Genomic DNA, 25,134 nt, shown 5'->3' with positions numbered 1-25,134 from the left:
CCACACACATTTGGAACTCTCCTGGGGTACCCTCACACATATTATTCCCTCATTTAGTGGATATTTTCACAAAAAAGTGAAATTTTCAAAAATCCAGAAAATTGGCTGAAAACGACTAAAGAACAAGGACTCATTGGGAGAATCACTCTGGAACTGAAATCGGAACGCTCACTGACATTTGCCCTATCTGAAAGTCTGATAAACGCCAGAAAAATGACTAAGTCCAAAAAAAAATTTTTTTAAACTTTTTTCAATTTTACCCCAATGGGATATATATTCTACCCACACACATTTGGAACTCTCCTGGGGTACCCTCACACATATTATTCCCTCATTTAGTGGATATTTTCACAAAAAAGTGAAATTTTTAAAAATCCAAAAAATTGGCTGAAAACGACTAAATATCAAGGACTCATTGGGCGAATCGCTCTGGAACTGAAATCGGAACGCTCACTGACATTTGCCCTATCTGAAAGTCTGATAAACGCCAGAAAAATGACTAAGTCCAAAAAAGAATTTTTTTAAACTTTTTTCAATTTTACCCCCGTGGGATATATATTCTACCCACACACATTTGGAACTCTCCTGGGGTACCCTCACACATATTATTCCCTCATTTAGTGGATATTTTCACAAAAAAGTGAAATATTCAAAAATCCCAAAAATTGGCTGAAAACGACTAAATATCAAGGACTCATTGGGTGAATCAGTCTGGAACTGAAATCGGAATGCTCACTGACATTTCCCCTATCTGAAAGTCTGATTAACGCCAGAAAAATGACTAAGTCCAAAAAAAAATTTTTTTCAACTTTTTTCAATTTTACCCCCGTGGGATATATATTCTACCCACACACATTTGGAACTCTCCTGGGGTACCCTCACACATATTATTCCCTCATTTAGTGGATATTTTCACAAAAAAGTGACATTTTCAAAAATCCAGAAAATTGGCTGAAAACGACTAAATATCAAGGACTCATTGGGCGAATCATTCTGGAACTGAAATCGGAATGCTCACTGACATTTCCCCTATCTGAAAGTCTGATTAACGCCAGAAAAATGACTAAGTCCAAAAAAAAATTTTTTTCAACTTTTTTAATTTTACCGCCGTGGGATATATATTCTACCCACACACATTTGGAACTCTCCTGGGGTACCCTCACACATATTATTCCCTCATTTAGTGGATATTTTGACAAAAAAGTGAAATTTTCAAAAATCCAAAAAATTGGATGAAAACGACTAAATATCAAGGACTCATTGGGTGAATCAGTCTGGAACTGAAATCGGAATGCTCACTGACATTTCCCCTATCTGAAAGTCTGATTAACGCCAGAAAAATGACTAAGTCCAAAAAAAAATTTTTTTCAACTTTTTTCAATTTTACCCCCGTGGGATATATATTCTACCCACACACATTTGGAACTCTCCTGGGGTACCCTCACACATATTATTCCCTCATTTAGTGGATATTTTCACAAAAAAGTGAAATTTTCAAAAATCCAAAAAATTTGCTGAAAACGACTAAATATCAAGGACTCATTGGGCGAATTGCTCTGGAGCTGAAATCGGAACGCTCTCTGACATTTGCCCTATCTGAAAGTCTGATAAACGCCAGAAAAATGACTAAGTCCAAAGAAAAAATTTTTTAAACTTTTTTCAATTTTACCCCCGTGGGATATATATTCTACCCACACACATTTGGAACTCTCCTGGGGTACCCTCACACATATTATTCCCTCATTTAGTGGATATTTTCACAAAAAAGTGACATTTTCAAAAATCCAGAAAATTGGCTGAAAACGACTAAAGAACAAGGACTCATTGGGAGAATCACTCTGGAACTGAAATCGGAACGCTCACTGACATTTGCCCTATCTGAAAGTCTGATAAACGCCAGAAAAATGACTAAGTCCAAAAAAAAATGTTTTTAAACTTTTTTCAATTTTACCCCAATGGGATATATATTCTACCCACACACATTTGGAACTCTCCTGGGGTACACTCACACATATTATTCCCTCATTTAGTGGATATTTTCACAAAAAAGTGAAATTTTCAAAAATCCAAAAAATTGGCTGAAAACGACTAAATATCAAGGACTCATTGGGCGAATCGCTCTGGAACTGAAATCGGAACGCTCACTGACATTTGCCCTATCTGAAAGTCTGATAAACGCCAGAAAAATGACTAAGTCCAAAAAAAAATTTTTTCAACTTTTTTCAATTTTACCCCCGTGTGATATATATTCTACCCACACACATTTGGAACTCTCCTGGGGTACCCTCACACATATTATTCCCTCATTTAGTGAATATTTTCATAAAAAAGTGAAATTTTAAAAAATCCAGAAAATTGGCTGAAAACGATTAAATATCAAGGACTCATTGGGCGAATCGCTCTGGAACTGAAATCGGAATGCTCACTGACATTTCCCCTATCTGAAAGTCTGATAAACGCCAGAAAAATGACTAAGTCCAAAAAAAAATTTTTTTCAACTTTTTTCAATTTTACCCCCGTGGGATATATATTCTACCCACACACATTTGGAACTCTCCTGGGGTACCCTCACACATATTATTCCCTCATTTAGTGGATATTTTCACAAAAAAGTGACATTTTCAAAAATCCAGAAAATTGGCTGAAAACGACTAAATATCAAGGACTCATTGGGCGAATCACTCTGGAACTGAAATCGGAATGCTCACTGACATTTCCCCTATCTGAAAGTCTGATAAACGCCAGAAAAATGAGTAAGTCCAAAAAAAATTTTTTTTCAACTTTTTTCAATTTTACCCCGTGGGATATATATTCTACCCACACACATTTGGAACTCTCCTGGGGTACCCTCACACATATTATTCCCTCATTTAGTGGATATTTTCACAAAAAAGTGACATTTTCAAAAATCCAGAAAATTGGCTGAAAACGACTAAATAACAAGGACTCATTGGGAGAATCACTCTGGAACTGAAATCAGAACGCTCACTGACATTTGCCCTATCTGAAAGTCTGATAAACACCAAAAAAATGACTAAGTCCAAAAAAAAATTTTTTTCAACTTTTTTCAGTTTTACCCCCGTGGGATATATATTCTACCCACACACATTTGGAACTCTCCTGGGGTACCCTCACACATATTATTCCCTCATTTAGTGGATATTTTCACAAAAAAGTGAAATTTTCAAAAATCCAAAAAATTGGCTGAAAACGACTAAATATCAAGGGCTCATTGGGTGAATCACTCTGGAACTGAAATCGGAACGCACACTGACATTTCCCCTATCTGAAAGTCTGATAAATGCCAGAAAAATGACTAAGTACAAAAAAAAAATTTTTTTCAACTTTTTTCAATTTTACCCCCGTGGGATATATATTCTACCCACACACATTTGGAACTCTCCTGTGGTACCCTCACACATATTATTCCCTCATTTAGTGGATATTTTCACAAAAAAAGTGAAATTTTCAATAATCCAGAAAATTGGCTGAAAACTACTAAATAACAAGTAGTCATTGGGAGAATCACTCTGGAACTGAAATCGGAAAGCTCACTGACATTTGCCCTATCTGAAAGTCTGATAAACGCCAGAAAAATGACTAAGTCCAAAAAAAAAATGTTTTCAACTTTTTTCAATTTTACCCCCGTGGGATATATATTCTTCCCACACACATTTGGAACTCCCCTGGGGTACCCTCACACATATTATTCCCTCATTTAGTGGATATTTTCACAAAAAAGTGAAATTTTCAAAAATCCAAAAAATTGGCTGAAAACGACTAAATATCAAGGACTCATTGGGCGAATCGCTCTGGAACTGAAATCGGAACGCTCACTGACATTTGCCCTATCTGAAAGTCTGATAAACGCCAGAAAAATGACTAAGTCCAAAAAAGAATTTTTTTAAACTTTTTTCAATTTTACCCCCGTGGGATATATATTCTACCCACACACATTTGGAACTCTCCTGGGGTACCCTCACACATATTATTCCCTCATTTAGTGGATATTTTCACAAAAAAGTGAAATTTTCAAAAATCCCAAAAATTGGCTGAAAACGACTAAATATCAAGGACTCATTGGGTGAATCAGTCTGGAACTGAAATCGGAATGCTCACTGACATTTCCCCTATCTGAAAGTCTGATTAACGCCAGAAAAATGACTAAGTCCAAAAAAATTTTTTTTTCAACTTTTTTCAATTTTACCCCCGTGGGATATATATTCTACCCACACACATTTGGAACTCTCCTGGGGTACCCTCACACATATTATTCCCTCATTTAGTGGATATTTTGACAAAAAAGTGAAATTTTCAAAAATCCAAAAAATTGGCTGAAAACGACTAAATATCAAGGACTCATTGGGTGAATCAGTCTGGAACTGAAATCGGAATGCTCACTGACATTTCCCCTATCTGAAAGTCTGATTAACGCCAGAAAAATGACTAAGTCCAAAAAAAAATTTTTTTCAACTTTTTTCAATTTTACCCCCGTGGGATATATATTCTACCCACACACATTTGGAACTCTCCTGGGGTACCCTCACACATATTATTCCCTCATTTAGTGGATATTTTCACAAAAAAGTGACATTTTCAAAAATCCAGAAAATTGGCTGAAAACGACTAAAGAACAAGGACTCATTGGGAGAATCACTCTCGAACTGAAATCGGAACGCTCACTGACATTTGCCCTATCTGAAAGTCTGATAAACGCCAGAAAAATGACTAAGTCCAAAAAAAAATTTTTTTAAACTTTTTTCAATTTTACCCCAATGGGATATATATTCTACCCACACACATTTGGAACTCTCCTGGGGTACCCTCACACATATTATTCCCTCATTTAGTGGATATTTTCACAAAAAAGTGAAATTTTCAAAAATCCCAAAAATTGGCTGAAAACGACTAAATATCAAGGACTCATTGGGTGAATCAGTCTGGAACTGAAATCGGAATGCTCACTGACATTTCCCCTATCTGAAAGTCTGATTAACGCCAGAAAAAGGACTAAGTCCAAAAATAAATTTTTTTCAACTTTTTTCAATTTTACCCCCGTGGGATATATATTCTACCCACACACATTTGGAACTCTCCTGTGGTACCCTCACACATATTATTCCCTCATTTAGTGGATATTTTCACAAAAAAGTGACATTTTCAAAAATCCAGAAAATTGGCTGAAAACGACTAAAGAACAAGGACTCATTGGGAGAATCACTCTGGAACTGAAATCGGAATGCTCACTGACATTTGCCCTATCTGAAAGTCTGATTAACGCCAGAAAAATGACTAAGTCCAAAAAAAAATTTTTTTCAACTTTTTTCAATTTTACCCCCGTGGGATATATATTCTACCCACACACATTTGGAACTCTCCTGGGGTACCCTCACACATATTATTCCCTCATTTAGTGGATATTTTCACAAAAAAGTGACATTTTCAAAAATCCAGAAAATTGGCTGAAAACGACTAAAGAACAAGGACTCAGTGGGAGAATCACTCTGGAACTGAAATCGGAACGCTCACTGACATTTGCCCTATCTGAAAGTCTGATAAACGCCAGAAAAATGACTAAGTCCAAAAAAAAATTTTTTTAAACTTTTTTCAATTTTACCTTAATGGGATATATATTCTACCCACACACATTTGGAACTCTCCTGGGGTACCCTCACACATATTATTCCCTCATTTAGTGGATATTTTCACAAAAAAGTGAAATTTTCAAAAATCCAAAAAATTGGCTGAAAACGACTAAATATCAAGGACTCATTGGGCGAATTGCTCTGGAGCTGAAATCGGAACGCTCACTGACATTTGCCCTATCTGAAAGTGTGATAAACGCCAGAAGAATGACTAAGTCCAAAGAAAATTTTTTTTAAACTTTTTTCAATTTTACCCCCGTGGGATATATATTCTACCCACACACATTTGGAACTCTCCTGGGGTACCCTCACACATATTATTCCCTCATTTAGTGGATATTTTGACAAAAAAGTGAAATTTTCAAAAATCCAAAAAATTGGCTGAAAACGACTAAATATCAAGGACTCATTGGGTGAATCAGTCTGGAACTGAAATCGGAATGCTCACTGACATTTCCCCTATCTGAAAGTCTGATTAACGCCAGAAAAATGACTAAGTCCAAAAAAAAATTTTTTTCAACTTTTTTCAATTTTACCCCCGTGGGATTTATATTCTACCCACACACATTTGGAACTCTCCTGGGGTACCCTCACACATATTATTCCCTCATTTAGTGGATATTTTCACAAAAAAGTGACATTTTCAAAAATCCAGAAAATTGGCTGAAAACGACTAAAGAACAAGGACTCAGTGGGAGAATCACTCTGGAACTGAAATCGGAACGCTCACTGACATTTGCCCTATCTGAAAGTCTGATAAACGCCAGAAAAATGACTAAGTCCAAAAAAAAATTTTTTTAAACTTTTTTCAATTTTACCTTAATGGGATATATATTCTACCCACACACATTTGGAACTCTCCTGGGTACCCTCACACATATTATTCCCTCATTTAGTGGATATTTTCACAAAAAAGTGAAATTTTCAAAAATCCAAAAAATTGGCTGAAAACGACTAAATATCAAGGACTCATTGGGCGAATTGCTCTGGAGCTGAAATCGGAACGCTCACTGACATTTGCCCTATCTGAAAGTGTGATAAACGCCAGAAAAATGACTAAGTCCAAAGAAAAATTTTTTTAAACTTTTTTCAATTTTACCCCCGTGGGATATATATTCTACCCACACACATTTGGAACTCTCCTGGGGTACCCTCACACATATTATTCCCTCATTTAGTGGATATTTTCTCAAAAAAGTGAAATTTTCAAAAATCCAAAAAATTGGCTGAAAACGACTAAATATCAAGGACTCATTGGGTGAATCAGTCTGGAACTGAAATCGGAATGCTCACTGACATTTCCCCTATCTGAAAGTCTGATTAACGCCAGAAAAATGACTAAGTCCAAAAAAAATTTTTTTTCAACTTTTTTCAATTTTACCCCCGTGGGATATATATTCTACCCACACACATTTGGAACTCTCCTGGGGTACCCTCACACATATTATTCCCTCATTTAGTGGATATTTTGACAAAAAAGTGAAATTTTCAAAAATCCAAAAAATTGGCTGAAAACGACTAAATATCAAGGACTCATTGGGTGAATCAGTCTGGAACTGAAATCGGAATGCTCACTGACATTTCCCCTATCTGAAAGTCTGATTAACGCCAGAAAAATGACTAAGTCCAAAAAAAAATTTTTTTCAACTTTTTTCAATTTTACCCCCGTGGGATATATATTCTACCCACACACATTTGGAACTCTCCTGGGGTACCCTCACACATATTATTCCCTCATTTAGTGGATATTTTGACAAAAAAGTGACATTTTCAAAAATCCAGAAAATTGGCTGAAAACGACTAAATATCAAGGACTCATTGGGAGAATCACTCTGGAACTGAAATCGGAACACTCACTGACATTTCCCCTATCTGAAAGTCTGATTAACGCCAGAAAAATGACTAAGTCCAAAAAAAAATTTTTTTCAACTTTTTTCAATTTTACCCCCGTGGGATATATATTCTACCCACACACATTTGGAACTCTCCTGGGGTACCCTCACACATATTATTCCCTCATTTAGTGGATATTTTCACAAAAAAGTGAAATTTTCAAAAATCCAAAAAATTGGCTGAAAACGACTAAATATCAAGGACTCATTGGGCGAATTGCTCTGGAGCTGAAATCGGAACGCTCACTGACATTTGCCCTATCTGAAAGTCTGATAAACGCCAGAAAAATGACTAAGTCCAAAGAAAAAATTTTTTAAACTTTTTTCAATTTTACCCCCGTGGGATATATATTCTACCCACACACATTTGGAACTCTCCTGGGGTACCCTCACACATATTATTCCCTCATTTAGTGGATATTTTCACAAAAAAGTGACATTTTCAAAAATCCAGAAAATTGGCTGAAAACGACTAAAGAACAAGGACTCATTGGGAGAATCACTCTGGAACTGAAATCGGAACGCTCACTGACATTTGCCCTATCTGAAAGTCTGATTAACGCCAGAAAAATGACTAAGTCCAAAAAAAAATCTTTTTCAACTTTTTTAAATTTTATCCCAATGGGATATATATTCTACCCACACACATTTGGAACTCTCCTGGGGTACCCTCACACATATTATTCCCTCATTTAGTGGATATTTTCACAAAAAAGTGAAATTTTAAAATATCCAGAAAATTGGCTGAAAACGACTAAATATCAAGGACTCATTGGTCGAATCACTCTGGAACTGAAATCGGAATGCTCACTGACATTTCCCCTATCTGAAAGTCTGATAAACGCCAGAAAAATGACTAAGTCCAAAAAAAAATGTTTTCAACTTTTTTCAATTTTACCCCCGTGTGATATATATTCTACCCACACACATTTGGAACTCTCCTGGGGTACCCTCACACATATTATTCCCTCATTTAGTGAATATTTTCATAAAAAAGTGAAATTTTAAAAAATCCAGAAAATTGGCTGAAAACGACTAAATATCAAGGACTCATTGGGCGAATCGCTCTGGAACTGAAATCGGAATGCTCACTGACATTTCCCCTATCTGAAAGTCTGATAAACGCCAGAAAAATGACTAAGTCAAAAAAAAATTTTTTTCAACTTTTTTCAATTTTACCCCCGTGGGATATATATTCTACTCACACACATTTGGAACTCTCCTGGGGTACCCTCACACATATTATTCCCTCATTTAGTAGATATTTTCACAAAAAAGTGAAATTTTAAAAAATCCAGAAAATTGGCTGAAAACGACTAAATATCAAGGACTCATTGGGCGAATCGCTCTGGAACTGAAATCGGAATGCTCACTGACATTTCCCCTATCTGAAAGTCTGATAAATGCCAGAAAAATGAGTAAGTCCCAAAAAAATTTTTTTTCAACTTTTTTCAATTTTACCCAGTGGGATATATATTCTACCCACACACATTTGGAACTCTCCTGGGGTACCCTCACACATATTATTCCCTCATTTAGTGGATATTTTCACAAAAAAGTGACATTTTCAAAAATCCAGAAAATTGGCTGAAAACGACTAAATAACAAGGACTCATTGGGAGAATCACTCTGGAACTGAAATCAGAACGCTCACTGACATTTGCCCTATCTGAAAGTCTGATAAACGCCAGAAAAATGACTAAGTCCAAAAAAAAATTTTTTTCAACTTTTTTCAATTTTACCCCCGTGTGATATATATTCTACCCACACACATTTGGAACTCTCCTGGGGTACCCTCGCAGATATTATTCCCTCATTTAGTGGATATTTTCATAAAAAAGTGAAATTTTCCAAAATCCAAAAAATTGGCTGAAAACGACTAAGTATCAAGGACTCATTGGGTGAATCACTCTGGTACTGAAATTGGAATGCTCACTGACATTTCCCCTATCTGAAAGTCTGATAAACGCCAGAAAAATGACTAAGTCCAAAAAAAATTTTTTTTCAACATTTTTCAATTTTACCCCCGTGGGATATATATTCTACCCACACACATTTGGAACTCTCCTGGGGTACCCTCACACATATTATTCCCTCATTTAGTGGATATTTTCACAAAAAAGTGAAATTTTCAAAAATCCAAAAAATTGGCTGAAAACGACTAAATATCAAGGACTCATTGGGTGAATCACTCTGGAACTGAAATCGGATCGCTCACTGACATTTCCCCTATCTGAAAGTCTGATAAACGCCAGAAAAATGACTAAGTACAAAAAAAAAATTTTTTTCAACTTTTTTCAATTTTACCCCCGTGGGATATATATTCTACCCACACACATTTGGAACTCTCCTGGGGTACCCTCACACATATTATTCCCTCATTTAGTGGTTATTTTCACAAAAAAGTGAAATTTTCAAAAATCCAAAAAATTGGCTGAAAACAACTAAATATCAAGGACTCATTGGGAGAATCACTCTGGAACTGAAATCGGAACGCTCACTGACATTTGCCCTATCTGAAAGTCTGATAAACGCCAGAAAAATGACTAAGTCCAAAAAAAAATTTTTTTCAACTTTTTTCAATTTTACCCCCGTGGGATATATATTCTACCCACACACATTTGGAACTCTCCTGGGGTACCCTCACACATATTATTCCCTCATTTAGTGGATATTTTCACAAAAAGAGTGAAATTTTCAAAAATCCAGAAAATTGGCTGAAAACTCCTAAATATCAAGGACTCATTGGGCGAATCGCTCTGGAACTGAAATCGAAACGTTCACTGACATTTCCCCTATCTGAAAGTCTGATAAACGCCAGAAAAATGACTAAGTCCAAAAAAAAATTTTTTTCAACTTTTTTCAATTTTACCCCCGTGGGATATATATTCTACCCACACACACTTGGAACTCTCCTGGGGTGCCCTTACACATATTATTCCCTCATTTAGTGGATATTTTCACAAAAAAGTGAAATTTTCAAAAATCCAAAAAATTGGCTGAAAGCGACTAAATATCAAGGACTCATTGGGTGAATCACTCTGGAACTGAAATCGGAATGCTCACTGACATTTGCCCTATCTGAAAGTCTGATTAACGCCAGAAAAATGACTAAGTCCAAAAAAAAATTTTTTTCAACTTTTTTCAATTTTACCCCCGTGGGATATATATTCTACCCACACACATTTGGAACTCTCCTGGGGTACCCTCACACATATTATTCCCTCATTTAGTGGATATTTTGACAAAAAAGTGACATTTTCAAAAATCCAGAAAATTGGCTGAAAACGACTAAATATCAAGGACTCATTGGGAGAATCACTCTGGAACTGAAATCGGAACACTCACTGACATTTCCCCTATCTGAAAGTCTGATTAACGCCAGAAAAATGACTAAGTCCAAAAAAAAATTTTTTTCAACTTTTTTCAATTTTACCCCCGTGGGATATATATTCTACCCACACACATTTGGAACTCTCCTGGGGTACCCTCACACATATTATTCCCTCATTTAGTGGATATTTTCACAAAAAAGTGAAATTTTCAAAAATCCAAAAAATTGGCTGAAAACGACTAAATATCAAGGACTCATTGGGCGAATTGCTCTGGAGCTGAAATCGGAACGCTCACTGACATTTGCCCTATCTGAAAGTCTGATAAACGCCAGAAAAATGACTAAGTCCAAAGAAAAAATTTTTTAAACTTTTTTCAATTTTACCCCCGTGGGATATATATTCTACCCACACACATTTGGAACTCTCCTGGGGTACCCTCACACATATTATTCCCTCATTTAGTGGATATTTTCACAAAAAAGTGACATTTTCAAAAATCCAGAAAATTGGCTGAAAACGACTAAAGAACAAGGACTCATTGGGAGAATCACTCTGGAACTGAAATCGGAACGCTCACTGACATTTGCCCTATCTGAAAGTCTGATTAACGCCAGAAAAATGACTAAGTCCAAAAAAAAATCTTTTTCAACTTTTTTAAATTTTATCCCAATGGGATATATATTCTACCCACACACATTTGGAACTCTCCTGGGGTACCCTCACACATATTATTCCCTCATTTAGTGGATATTTTCACAAAAAAGTGAAATTTTAAAATATCCAGAAAATTGGCTGAAAACGACTAAATATCAAGGACTCATTGGTCGAATCACTCTGGAACTGAAATCGGAATGCTCACTGACATTTCCCCTATCTGAAAGTCTGATAAACGCCAGAAAAATGACTAAGTCCAAAAAAAAATTTTTTCAACTTTTTTCAATTTTACCCCCGTGTGATATATATTCTACCCACACACATTTGGAACTCTCCTGGGGTACCCTCACACATATTATTCCCTCATTTAGTGAATATTTTCATAAAAAAGTGAAATTTTAAAAAATCCAGAAAATTGGCTGAAAACGACTAAATATCAAGGACTCATTGGGCGAATCGCTCTGGAACTGAAATCGGAATGCTCACTGACATTTCCCCTATCTGAAAGTCTGATAAACGCCAGAAAAATGACTAAGTCAAAAAAAAATTTTTTTCAACTTTTTTCAATTTTACCCCCGTGGGATATATATTCTACCCACACACATTTGGAACTCTCCTGGGGTACCCTCACACATATTATTCCCTCATTTAGTAGATATTTTCACAAAAAAGTGAAATTTTAAAAAATCCAGAAAATTGGCTGAAAACGACTAAATATCAAGGACTCATTGGGCGAATCGCTCTGGAACTGAAATCGGAATGCTCACTGACATTTCCCCTATCTGAAAGTCTGATAAATGCCAGAAAAATGAGTAAGTCCCAAAAAAATTTTTTTTCAACTTTTTTCAATTTTACCCAGTGGGATATATATTCTACCCACACACATTTGGAACTCTCCTGGGGTACCCTCACACATATTATTCCCTCATTTAGTGGATATTTTCACAAAAAAGTGACATTTTCAAAAATCCAGAAAATTGGCTGAAAACGACTAAATAACAAGGACTCATTGGGAGAATCACTCTGGAACTGAAATCAGAACGCTCACTGACATTTGCCCTATCTGAAAGTCTGATAAACGCCAGAAAAATGACTAAGTCCAAAAAAAAATTTTTTTCAACTTTTTTCAATTTTACCCCCGTGGGATATATATTCTACCCACACACATTTGGAACTCTCCTGGGGTGCCCTCACACATATTATTCCCTTATTTAGTGGATATTTTCACAAAAAAGTGAAATTTTCAAAAATCCAAAAAATTGGCTGAAAATGACTAAATATCAAGGACTCATTGGGTGAATCACTCTGGTACTGAAATCAGAATGCTCACTGACATTTCCCCTATCAGAAAGTCTGATAAACGCCAGAAAAATGACTAAGTCCAAAAAAAAATTTTTTTCTACTTTTTTCAATTTTACCCCCGTGGGATATATATTCTACCCACACACATTTGGAACTCTCCTGGGGTACCCTCACACATATTATTCCCTCATTTAGTGGATATTTTCACAAAAAGAGTGAAATTTTCAAAAATCCAGAAAATTGGCTGAAAACTCCTAAATATCAAGGACTCATTGGGCGAATCGCTCTGGAACTGAAATCGAAACGTTCACTGACATTTCCCCTATCTGAAAGTCTGATAAACGCCAGAAAAATGACTAAGTCCAAAAAAAAATTTTTTTCAACTTTTTTCAATTTTACCCCCGTGGGATATATATTCTACCCACACACACTTGGAACTCTCCTGGGGTGCCCTTACACATATTATTCCCTCATTTAGTGGATATTTTCACAAAAAAGTGAAATTTTCAAAAATCCAAAAAATTGGCTGAAAGCGACTAAATATCAAGGACTCATTGGGTGAATCACTCTGGAACTGAAATCGGAATGCTCACTGACATTTGCCCTATCTGAAAGTCTGATTAACGCCAGAAAAATGACTAAGTCCAAAAAAAAATTTTTTTCAACTTTTTTCAATTTTACCCCCGTGGGATATATATTCTACCCACACACATTTGGAACTCTCCTGGGGTACCCTCACACATATTATTCCCTCATTTAGTGGATATTTTGACAAAAAAGTGACATTTTCAAAAATCCAGAAAATTGGCTGAAAACGACTAAATATCAAGGACTCATTGGGAGAATCACTCTGGAACTGAAATCGGAACACTCACTGACATTTCCCCTATCTGAAAGTCTGATTAACGCCAGAAAAATGACTAAGTCCAAAAAAAAATTTTTTTCAACTTTTTTCAATTTTACCCCCGTGGGATATATATTCTACCCACACACATTTGGAACTCTCCTGGGGTACCCTCACACATATTATTCCCTCATTTAGTGGATATTTTCACAAAAAAGTGAAATTTTCAAAAATCCAAAAAATTGGCTGAAAACGACTAAATATCAAGGACTCATTGGGCGAATTGCTCTGGAGCTGAAATCGGAACGCTCACTGACATTTGCCCTATCTGAAAGTCTGATAAACGCCAGAAAAATGACTAAGTCCAAAGAAAAAATTTTTTAAACTTTTTTCAATTTTACCCCCGTGGGATATATATTCTACCCACACACATTTGGAACTCTCCTGGGGTACCCTCACACATATTATTCCCTCATTTAGTGGATATTTTCACAAAAAAGTGACATTTTCAAAAATCCAGAAAATTGGCTGAAAACGACTAAAGAACAAGGACTCATTGGGAGAATCACTCTGGAACTGAAATCGGAACGCTCACTGACATTTGCCCTATCTGAAAGTCTGATTAACGCCAGAAAAATGACTAAGTCCAAAAAAAAATCTTTTTCAACTTTTTTAAATTTTATCCCAATGGGATATATATTCTACCCACACACATTTGGAACTCTCCTGGGGTACCCTCACACATATTATTCCCTCATTTAGTGGATATTTTCACAAAAAAGTGAAATTTTAAAATATCCAGAAAATTGGCTGAAAACGACTAAATATCAAGGACTCATTGGTCGAATCACTCTGGAACTGAAATCGGAATGCTCACTGACATTTCCCCTATCTGAAAGTCTGATAAACGCCAGAAAAATGACTAAGTCCAAAAAAAAATTTTTTCAACTTTTTTCAATTTTACCCCCGTGTGATATATATTCTACCCACACACATTTGGAACTCTCCTGGGGTACCCTCACACATATTATTCCCTCATTTAGTGAATATTTTCATAAAAAAGTGAAATTTTAAAAAATCCAGAAAATTGGCTGAAAACGACTAAATATCAAGGACTCATTGGGCGAATCGCTCTGGAACTGAAATCGGAATGCTCACTGACATTTCCCCTATCTGAAAGTCTGATAAACGCCAGAAAAATGACTAAGTCAAAAAAAAATTTTTTTCAACTTTTTTCAATTTTACCCCCGTGGGATATATATTCTACCCACACACATTTGGAACTCTCCTGGGGTACCCTCACACATATTATTCCCTCATTTAGTAGATATTTTCACAAAAAAGTGAAATTTTAAAAAATCCAGAAAATTGGCTGAAAACGACTAAATATCAAGGACTCATTGGGCGAATCGCTCTGGAACTGAAATCGGAATGCTCACTGACATTTCCCCTATCTGAAAGTCTGATAAATGCCAGAAAAATGAGTAAGTCCCAAAAAAATTTTTTTTCAACTTTTTTCAATTTTACCCAGTGGGATATATATTCTACCCACACACATTTGGAACTCTCCTGGGGTACCCTCACACATATTATTCCCTCATTTAGTGGATATTTTCACAAAAAAGTGACATTTTCAAAAATCCAGAAAATTGGCTGAAAACGACTAAATAACAAGGACTCATTGGGAGAATCACTCTGGAACTGAAATCAGAACGCTCACTGACATTTGCCCTATCTGAAAGTCTGATAAACGCCAGAAAAATGACTAAGTCCAAAAAAAAATTTTTTTCAACTTTTTTCAATTTTACCCCCGTGGGATATATATTCTACCCACACACATTTGGAACTCTCCTGGGGTGCCCTCACACATATTATTCCCTTATTTAGTGGATATTTTCACAAAAAAGTGAAATTTTCAAAAATCCAAAAAATTGGCTGAAAATGACTAAATATCAAGGACTCATTGGGTGAATCACTCTGGTACTGAAATCAGAATGCTCACTGACATTTCCCCTATCAGAAAGTCTGATAAACGCCAGAAAAATGACTAAGTCCAAAAAAAAATTTTTTTCTACTTTTTTCAATTTTACCCCCGTGGGATATATATTCTACCCACACACATTTGGAACTCTCCTGGGGTACCCTCACACATATTATTCCCTCATTTAGTGGATATTTTCACAAAAAGAGTGAAATTTTCAAAAATCCAGAAAATTGGCTGAAAACTACTAATTATCAAGGACTCATTGGGCGAATTGCTCTGGAACTGAAATCGAAACGCTCACTGACATTTCCCCTAACTGAAAGTCTGATAAACGCTGGAAAAATGAGTAAGTCCAAAAAAAATTTTTTTTAAACTTTTTTCAATTTTACCCCCGTGGGATATATATTCTACCCACACACATTTGGAACTCTCCTGGGGTACCCTCACACATATTATTCCCTCATTTAGTGGATATTTTCACAAAAAAGTGACATTTTCAAAAATCCAGAAAATTGGCTGAAAACGAATAAATAACAAGGACTCATTGGGAGAATCACTCTGGAACTGAAATCGGAACGCTCACTGACATTTGCCCTATCTGAAAGTCTGATAATCGCCAGAAAAATGACTAAGTCCAAAAAAAAATTTTTTTCAACTTTTTTCAATTTTACCCCAATGGAATATATATTCTACCCACACACATTTGGAACTCTCCTGGGGTACCCTCACACATATTATTCCCTCATTTAGTGGATATTTTCACAAAAAAGTGAAATTTTAAAAAATCCAGAAAATTGGCTGAAAACGACTAAATATCAAGGACTCATTGGGCGAATCGCTCTGGAACTGAAATCGGAATGCTCACTGACATTTCCCCTATCTGAAAGTCTGATAAACGCCAGAAAAATGACTAAGTCCAAAAAAAAATTTTTTTCAACTTTTTTCAATTTTACCCCCGTGTGATATATATTCTACCCACACACATTTGGAACTCTCCTGGGGTACCCTCGCAGATATTATTCCCTCATTTAGTGGATATTTTCATAAAAAAGTGAAATTTTCCAAAATCCAAAAAATTGGCTGAAAACGACTAAGTATCAAGGACTCATTGGGTGAATCACTCTGGTACTGAAATTGGAATGCTCACTGACATTTCCCCTATCTGAAAGTCTGATAAACGCCAGAAAAATGACTAAGTCCAAAAAAAATTTTTTTTCAACATTTTTCAATTTTACCCCCGTGGGATATATATTCTACCCACACACATTTGGAACTCTCCTGGGGTACCCTCACACATATTATTCCCTCATTTAGTGGATATTTTCACAAAAAAGTGAAATTTTCAAAAATCCAAAAAATTGGCTGAAAACGACTAAATATCAAGGACTCATTGGGTGAATCACTCTGGAACTGAAATCGGATCGCTCACTGACATTTCCCCTATCTGAAAGTCTGATAAACGCCAGAAAAATGACTAAGTACAAAAAAAAAATTTTTTTCAACTTTTTTCAATTTTACCCCCGTGGGATATATATTCTACCCACACACATTTGGAACTCTCCTGGGGTACCCTCACACATATTATTCCCTCATTTAGTGGTTATTTTCACAAAAAAGTGAAATTTTCAAAAATCCAAAAAATTGGCTGAAAACAACTAAATATCAAGGACTCATTGGGAGAATCACTCTGGAACTGAAATCGGAACGCTCACTGACATTTGCCCTATCTGAAAGTCTGATAAACGCCAGAAAAATGACTAAGTCCAAAAAAAAATTTTTTTCAACTTTTTTCAATTTTACCCCCGTGGGATATATATTCTACCCACACACATTTGGAACTCTCCTGGGGTACCCTCACACATATTATTCCCTCATTTAGTGGATATTTTCACAAAAAGAGTGAAATTTTCAAAAATCCAGAAAATTGGCTGAAAACTCCTAAATATCAAGGACTCATTGGGCGAATCGCTCTGGAACTGAAATCGAAACGTTCACTGACATTTCCCCTATCTGAAAGTCTGATAAACGCCAGAAAAATGACTAAGTCCAAAAAAAAATTTTTTTCAACTTTTTTCAATTTTACCCCCGTGGGATATATATTCTACCCACACACACTTGGAACTCTCCTGGGGTGCCCTTACACATATTATTCCCTCATTTAGTGGATATTTTCACAAAAAAGTGAAATTTTCAAAAATCCAAAAAATTGGCTGAAAACGACTAAATATCAAGGACTCATTGGGTGAATCACTCTGGAACTGAAATCGGAATGCTCACTGACATTTGCCCTATCTGAAAGTCTGATAAACGCCAGAAAAATGACTAAGTCCAAAAAAAAATTTTTTTCAACTTTTTTCAATTTTACCCCCGTGGGATATATATTCTACCCACACACATTTGGAACTCTCCTGGGGTACCCTCACACATATTATTCCCTCATTTAGTGGATATTTTCACAAAAAAGTGAAATTTTCAAAAATCCAAAAAATTGGCTGAAAACGACTAAATATCAAGGACTCATTGGGTGAATCACTCTGGAACTGAAATCGGAATGCTCACTGATATTTCCCCTATCTGAAAGTCTGATAAACGCCAGAAAAATGACTAAGTCCAAAAAAAAATTTTTTTCAACTTTTTTCAATTTTACCCGCGTGGGATATATATTCTACCCACACACATTTGGAACTCTCCTGGGGTACCCTCACACATATTATTCCCTCATTTAGTGGATATTTTCACAAAAAAGTGAAATTTTCAAAAATCCAAAAAATTGGCTGAAAACGACTAAATATCAAGGACTCATTGGGTGAATCACTCTGGTACTGAAATCGGAATGCTCACTGACATTTCCCCTATCAGAAAGTCTGATAAACGCCAGAAAAATGACTAAGTACGAAAAAAAAAAAATTTTCAACTTTTTTCAATTTTACCCGCGTGGGATATATATTCTACCCACACACATTTGGAAATCTCCTGGGGTACCCTCACACATATTATTCCCTCATTTAGTGGATATTTTCACAAAAAGAGTGAAATTTTCAAAAATCCAGAAAATTGGCTGAAAACTACTAAATATCAAGGACTCATTGGGCGAATCGCTCTGGAACTGAAATCGAAACGCTCACTGACATTTCCCCTATCTGAAAGTCTGATAAACGCCAGAAAAATGACTAAGTCCAAAAAAAAATTTTTTTCAAATTTTTTCAATTTTACCCGCGTGGGATATATATTCTACCCACACACATTTGGAACTCTCCTGGGGTACCCTCACACATATTATTCCCTCATTTAGTGGATATTTTCACAAAAAAGTGAAATTTTCAAAAATCCAAAAAATTGGCTGAAAACCACTAAATATCAAGGACTCATTGGGTGAATCACTCTGGAACTGAAATCGGAACACTCACTGACATTTGCCCTATCTGAAAGTCTGATAAACGCCAGAAAAATGACTAAGTACGAAAAAAAAAAATTTTTCAACTTTTTTCAATTTTACCCCCGTGGGATATATATTCTACCCACACACATTTGGAACTCTCCTGGGGTACCCTCACAGATATTATTCCCTCATTTAGTGGATATTTTCATAAAAAAGTGAAATTTTCAAAAATCCAAAAAATTGGCTGAAAACGACTAAATATCAAGGACTCATTGGTCGAATCACTCTGGAACTGAAATCGGAATGCTCACTGACATTTCCCCTATCTGAAAGTCTGATAAACGCCAGAAAAATGACTAAGTCCAAAAAAAAATTTTTTCAACTTTTTTCAATTTTACCCCCGTGTGATATATATTCTACCCACACACATTTGGAACTCTCCTGGGGTACCCTCACACATATTATTCCCTCATTTAGTGAATATTTTCATAAAAAAGTGAAATTTTAAAAAATCCAGAAAATTGGCTGAAAACGACTAAATATCAAGGACTCATTGGGCGAATCGCTCTGGAACTGAAATCGGAATGCTCACTGACATTTCCCCTATCTGAAAGTCTGATAAACGCCAGAAAAATGACTAAGTCAAAAAAAAATTTTTTTCAACTTTTTTCAATTTTACCCCCGTGGGATATATATTCTACCCACACACATTTGGAACTCTCCTGGGGTACCCTCACACATATTATTCCCTCATTTAGTAGATATTTTCACAAAAAAGTGAAATTTTAAAAAATCCAGAAAATTGGCTGAAAACGACTAAATATCAAGGACTCATTGGGCGAATCGCTCTGGAACTGAAATCGGAATGCTCACTGACATTTCCCCTATCTGAAAGTCTGATAAATGCCAGAAAAATGAGTAAGTCCCAAAAAAATTTTTTTTCAACTTTTTTCAATTTTACCCAGTGGGATATATATTCTACCCACACACATTTGGAACTCTCCTGGGGTACCCTCACACATATTATTCCCTCATTTAGTGGATATTTTCACAAAAAAGTGACATTTTCAAAAATCCAGAAAATTGGCTGAAAACGACTAAATAACAAGGACTCATTGGGAGAATCACTCTGGAACTGAAATCAGAACGCTCACTGACATTTGCCCTATCTGAAAGTCTGATAAACGCCAGAAAAATGACTAAGTCCAAAAAAAAATTTTTTTCAACTTTTTTCAATTTTACCCCCGTGGGATATATATTCTACCCACACACATTTGGAACTCTCCTGGGGTGCCCTCACACATATTATTCCCTTATTTAGTGGATATTTTCACAAAAAAGTGAAATTTTCAAAAATCCAAAAAATTGGCTGAAAATGACTAAATATCAAGGACTCATTGGGTGAATCACTCTGGTACTGAAATCAGAATGCTCACTGACATTTCCCCTATCAGAAAGTCTGATAAACGCCAGAAAAATGACTAAGTCCAAAAAAAAATTTTTTTCTACTTTTTTCAATTTTACCCCCGTGGGATATATATTCTACCCACACACATTTGGAACTCTCCTGGGGTACCCTCACACATATTATTCCCTCATTTAGTGGATATTTTCACAAAAAGAGTGAAATTTTCAAAAATCCAGAAAATTGGCTGAAAACTACTAATTATCAAGGACTCATTGGGCGAATTGCTCTGGAACTGAAATCGAAACGCTCACTGACATTTCCCCTAACTGAAAGTCTGATAAACGCTGGAAAAATGAGTAAGTCCAAAAAAAATTTTTTTTAAACTTTTTTCAATTTTACCCCCGTGGGATATATATTCTACCCACACACATTTGGAACTCTCCTGGGGTACCCTCACACATATTATTCCCTCATTTAGTGGATATTTTCACAAAAAAGTGACATTTTCAAAAATCCAGAAAATTGGCTGAAAACGAATAAATAACAAGGACTCATTGGGAGAATCACTCTGGAACTGAAATCGGAACGCTCACTGACATTTGCCCTATCTGAAAGTCTGATAATCGCCAGAAAAATGACTAAGTCCAAAAAAAAATTTTTTTCAACTTTTTTCAATTTTACCCCAATGGAATATATATTCTACCCACACACATTTGGAACTCTCCTGGGGTACCCTCACACATATTATTCCCTCATTTAGTGGATATTTTCACAAAAAAGTGAAATTTTAAAAAATCCAGAAAATTGGCTGAAAACGACTAAATATCAAGGACTCATTGGGCGAATCGCTCTGGAACTGAAATCGGAATGCTCACTGACATTTCCCCTATCTGAAAGTCTGATAAACGCCAGAAAAATGACTAAGTCCAAAAAAAAATTTTTTTCAACTTTTTTCAATTTTACCCCCGTGTGATATATATTCTACCCACACACATTTGGAACTCTCCTGGGGTACCCTCGCAGATATTATTCCCTCATTTAGTGGATATTTTCATAAAAAAGTGAAATTTTCCAAAATCCAAAAAATTGGCTGAAAACGACTAAGTATCAAGGACTCATTGGGTGAATCACTCTGGTACTGAAATTGGAATGCTCACTGACATTTCCCCTATCTGAAAGTCTGATAAACGCCAGAAAAATGACTAAGTCCAAAAAAAATTTTTTTTCAACATTTTTCAATTTTACCCCCGTGGGATATATATTCTACCCACACACATTTGGAACTCTCCTGGGGTACCCTCACACATATTATTCCCTCATTTAGTGGATATTTTCACAAAAAAGTGAAATTTTCAAAAATCCAAAAAATTGGCTGAAAACGACTAAATATCAAGGACTCATTGGGTGAATCACTCTGGAACTGAAATCGGATCGCTCACTGACATTTCCCCTATCTGAAAGTCTGATAAACGCCAGAAAAATGACTAAGTACAAAAAAAAAATTTTTTTCAACTTTTTTCAATTTTACCCCCGTGGGATATATATTCTACCCACACACATTTGGAACTCTCCTGGGGTACCCTCACACATATTATTCCCTCATTTAGTGGTTATTTTCACAAAAAAGTGAAATTTTCAAAAATCCAAAAAATTGGCTGAAAACAACTAAATATCAAGGACTCATTGGGAGAATCACTCTGGAACTGAAATCGGAACGCTCACTGACATTTGCCCTATCTGAAAGTCTGATAAACGCCAGAAAAATGACTAAGTCCAAAAAAAAATTTTTTTCAACTTTTTTCAATTTTACCCCCGTGGGATATATATTCTACCCACACACATTTGGAACTCTCCTGGGGTACCCTCACACATATTATTCCCTCATTTAGTGGATATTTTCACAAAAAGAGTGAAATTTTCAAAAATCCAGAAAATTGGCTGAAAACTCCTAAATATCAAGGACTCATTGGGCGAATCGCTCTGGAACTGAAATCGAAACGTTCACTGACATTTCCCCTATCTGAAAGTCTGATAAACGCCAGAAAAATGACTAAGTCCAAAAAAAAATTTTTTTCAACTTTTTTCAATTTTACCCCCGTGGGATATATATTCTACCCACACACACTTGGAACTCTCCTGGGGTGCCCTTACACATATTATTCCCTCATTTAGTGGATATTTTCACAAAAAAGTGAAATTTTCAAAAATCCAAAAAATTGGCTGAAAACGACTAAATATCAAGGACTCATTGGGTGAATCACTCTGGAACTGAAATCGGAATGCTCACTGACATTTGCCCTATCTGAAAGTCTGATAAACGCCAGAAAAATGACTAAGTCCAAAAAAAAATTTTTTTCAACTTTTTTCAATTTTACCCCCGTGGGATATATATTCTACCCACACACATTTGGAACTCTCCTGGGGTACCCTCACACATATTATTCCCTCATTTAGTGGATATTTTCACAAAAAAGTGAAATTTTCAAAAATCCAAAAAATTGGCTGAAAACGACTAAATATCAAGGACTCATTGGGTGAATCACTCTGGAACTGAAATCGGAATGCTCACTGATATTTCCCCTATCTGAAAGTCTGATAAACGCCAGAAAAATGACTAAGTCCAAAAAAAAATTTTTTTCAACTTTTTTCAATTTTACCCGCGTGGGATATATATTCTACCCACACACATTTGGAACTCTCCTGGGGTACCCTCACACATATTATTCCCTCATTTAGTGGATATTTTCACAAAAAAGTGAAATTTTCAAAAATCCAAAAAATTGGCTGAAAACGACTAAATATCAAGGACTCATTGGGTGAATCACTCTGGTACTGAAATCGGAATGCTCACTGACATTTCCCCTATCAGAAAGTCTGATAAACGCCAGAAAAATGACTAAGTACGAAAAAAAAAAAATTTTCAACTTTTTTCAATTTTACCCGCGTGGGATATATATTCTACCCACACACATTTGGAAATCTCCTGGGGTACCCTCACACATATTATTCCCTCATTTAGTGGATATTTTCACAAAAAGAGTGAAATTTTCAAAAATCCAGAAAATTGGCTGAAAACTACTAAATATCAAGGACTCATTGGGCGAATCGCTCTGGAACTGAAATCGAAACGCTCACTGACATTTCCCCTATCTGAAAGTCTGATAAACGCCAGAAAAATGACTAAGTCCAAAAAAAAATTTTTTTCAAATTTTTTCAATTTTACCCGCGTGGGATATATATTCTACCCACACACATTTGGAACTCTCCTGGGGTACCCTCACACATATTATTCCCTCATTTAGTGGATATTTTCACAAAAAAGTGAAATTTTCAAAAATCCAAAAAATTGGCTGAAAACCACTAAATATCAAGGACTCATTGGGTGAATCACTCTGGAACTGAAATCGGAACACTCACTGACATTTGCCCTATCTGAAAGTCTGATAAACGCCAGAAAAATGACTAAGTACGAAAAAAAAAAATTTTTCAACTTTTTTCAATTTTACCCCCGTGGGATATATATTCTACCCACACACATTTGGAACTCTCCTGGGGTACCCTCACAGATATTATTCCCTCATTTAGTGGATATTTTCATAAAAAAGTGAAATTTTCAAAAATCCAAAAAATTGGCTGAAAACGACTAAATATCAAGGACTCATTGGGTGAATCACTCTGGAACTGAAATCGGAATGCTCACTGATATTTCCCCTATCTGAAAGTCTGATAAACGCCAGAAAAATGACTAAGTCCAAAAAAAAATTTTTTCAACTTTTTTCAATTTTACCCGCGTGGGATATATATTCTACCCACACACATTTGGAAATCTCCTGGGGTACCCTCACACATATTATTCCCTCATTTAGTGGATATTTTCACAAAAAGAGTGAAATTTTCAAAAATCCAGAAAATTGGCTGAAAACTACTAAATATCAAGGACTCATTGGGCGAATCGCTCTGGAACTGAAATCGAAACGCTCACTGACATTTCCCCTATCTGAAAGTCTGATAAACGCCAGAAAAATGACTAAGTCCAAAAAAAAATTTTTTTCAACTTTTTTCAATTTTACCCCCGTGGGATATATATTCTACCCACACACATTTGGAACTCTCCTGGGGTGCCCTCACACATATTATTCCCTCATTTAGTGGATATTTTCACAAAAAAGTGAAATTTTCAAAAATCCAAAAAATTGGCTGAAAACGACTAAATATCAAGGACTCATTGGGTGAATCACTCTGGTACTGAAATCGGAATGCTCACTGACATTTCCCCTATCAGAAAGTCTGATAAACGGCAGAAAAATGACTAAGTCCAAAAAAAAAATTTTTTTCAACTTTTTTCAATTTTACCCGCGTGGGATATATATTCTACCCACACACATTTGGAACTCTCCTGGGGTACCCTCACACATATTATTCCCTCATTTAGTGGATATTTTCACAAAAAGAGTGAAATTTTCAAAAATCCAGAAAATTGGCTGAAAACTACTAAATATCAAGGACTCATTGGGCGAATCGCTCTGGAACTGAAATCGAAACGTTCACTGACATTTCCCCTATCTGAAAGTCTGATAAACGCCAGAAAAATGACTAAGTCCAAAAAAAAATTTTTTTCAACTTTTTTCAATTTTACCCCCGTGGGATATATATTCTACACACACACATTTGGAACTCTCCTGGGGTGCCCT

This window comes from Phyllobates terribilis, unplaced genomic scaffold, assembly GCF_046119375.1.
Source record: "Phyllobates terribilis strain yellow unplaced genomic scaffold, ASM4611937v1 Scaffold_10__3_contigs__length_209671492, whole genome shotgun sequence".
NCBI classification, from domain to species: Eukaryota; Metazoa; Chordata; class Amphibia; order Anura; family Dendrobatidae; genus Phyllobates; species Phyllobates terribilis.
This window is presented reverse-complemented; position numbering follows the sequence as displayed.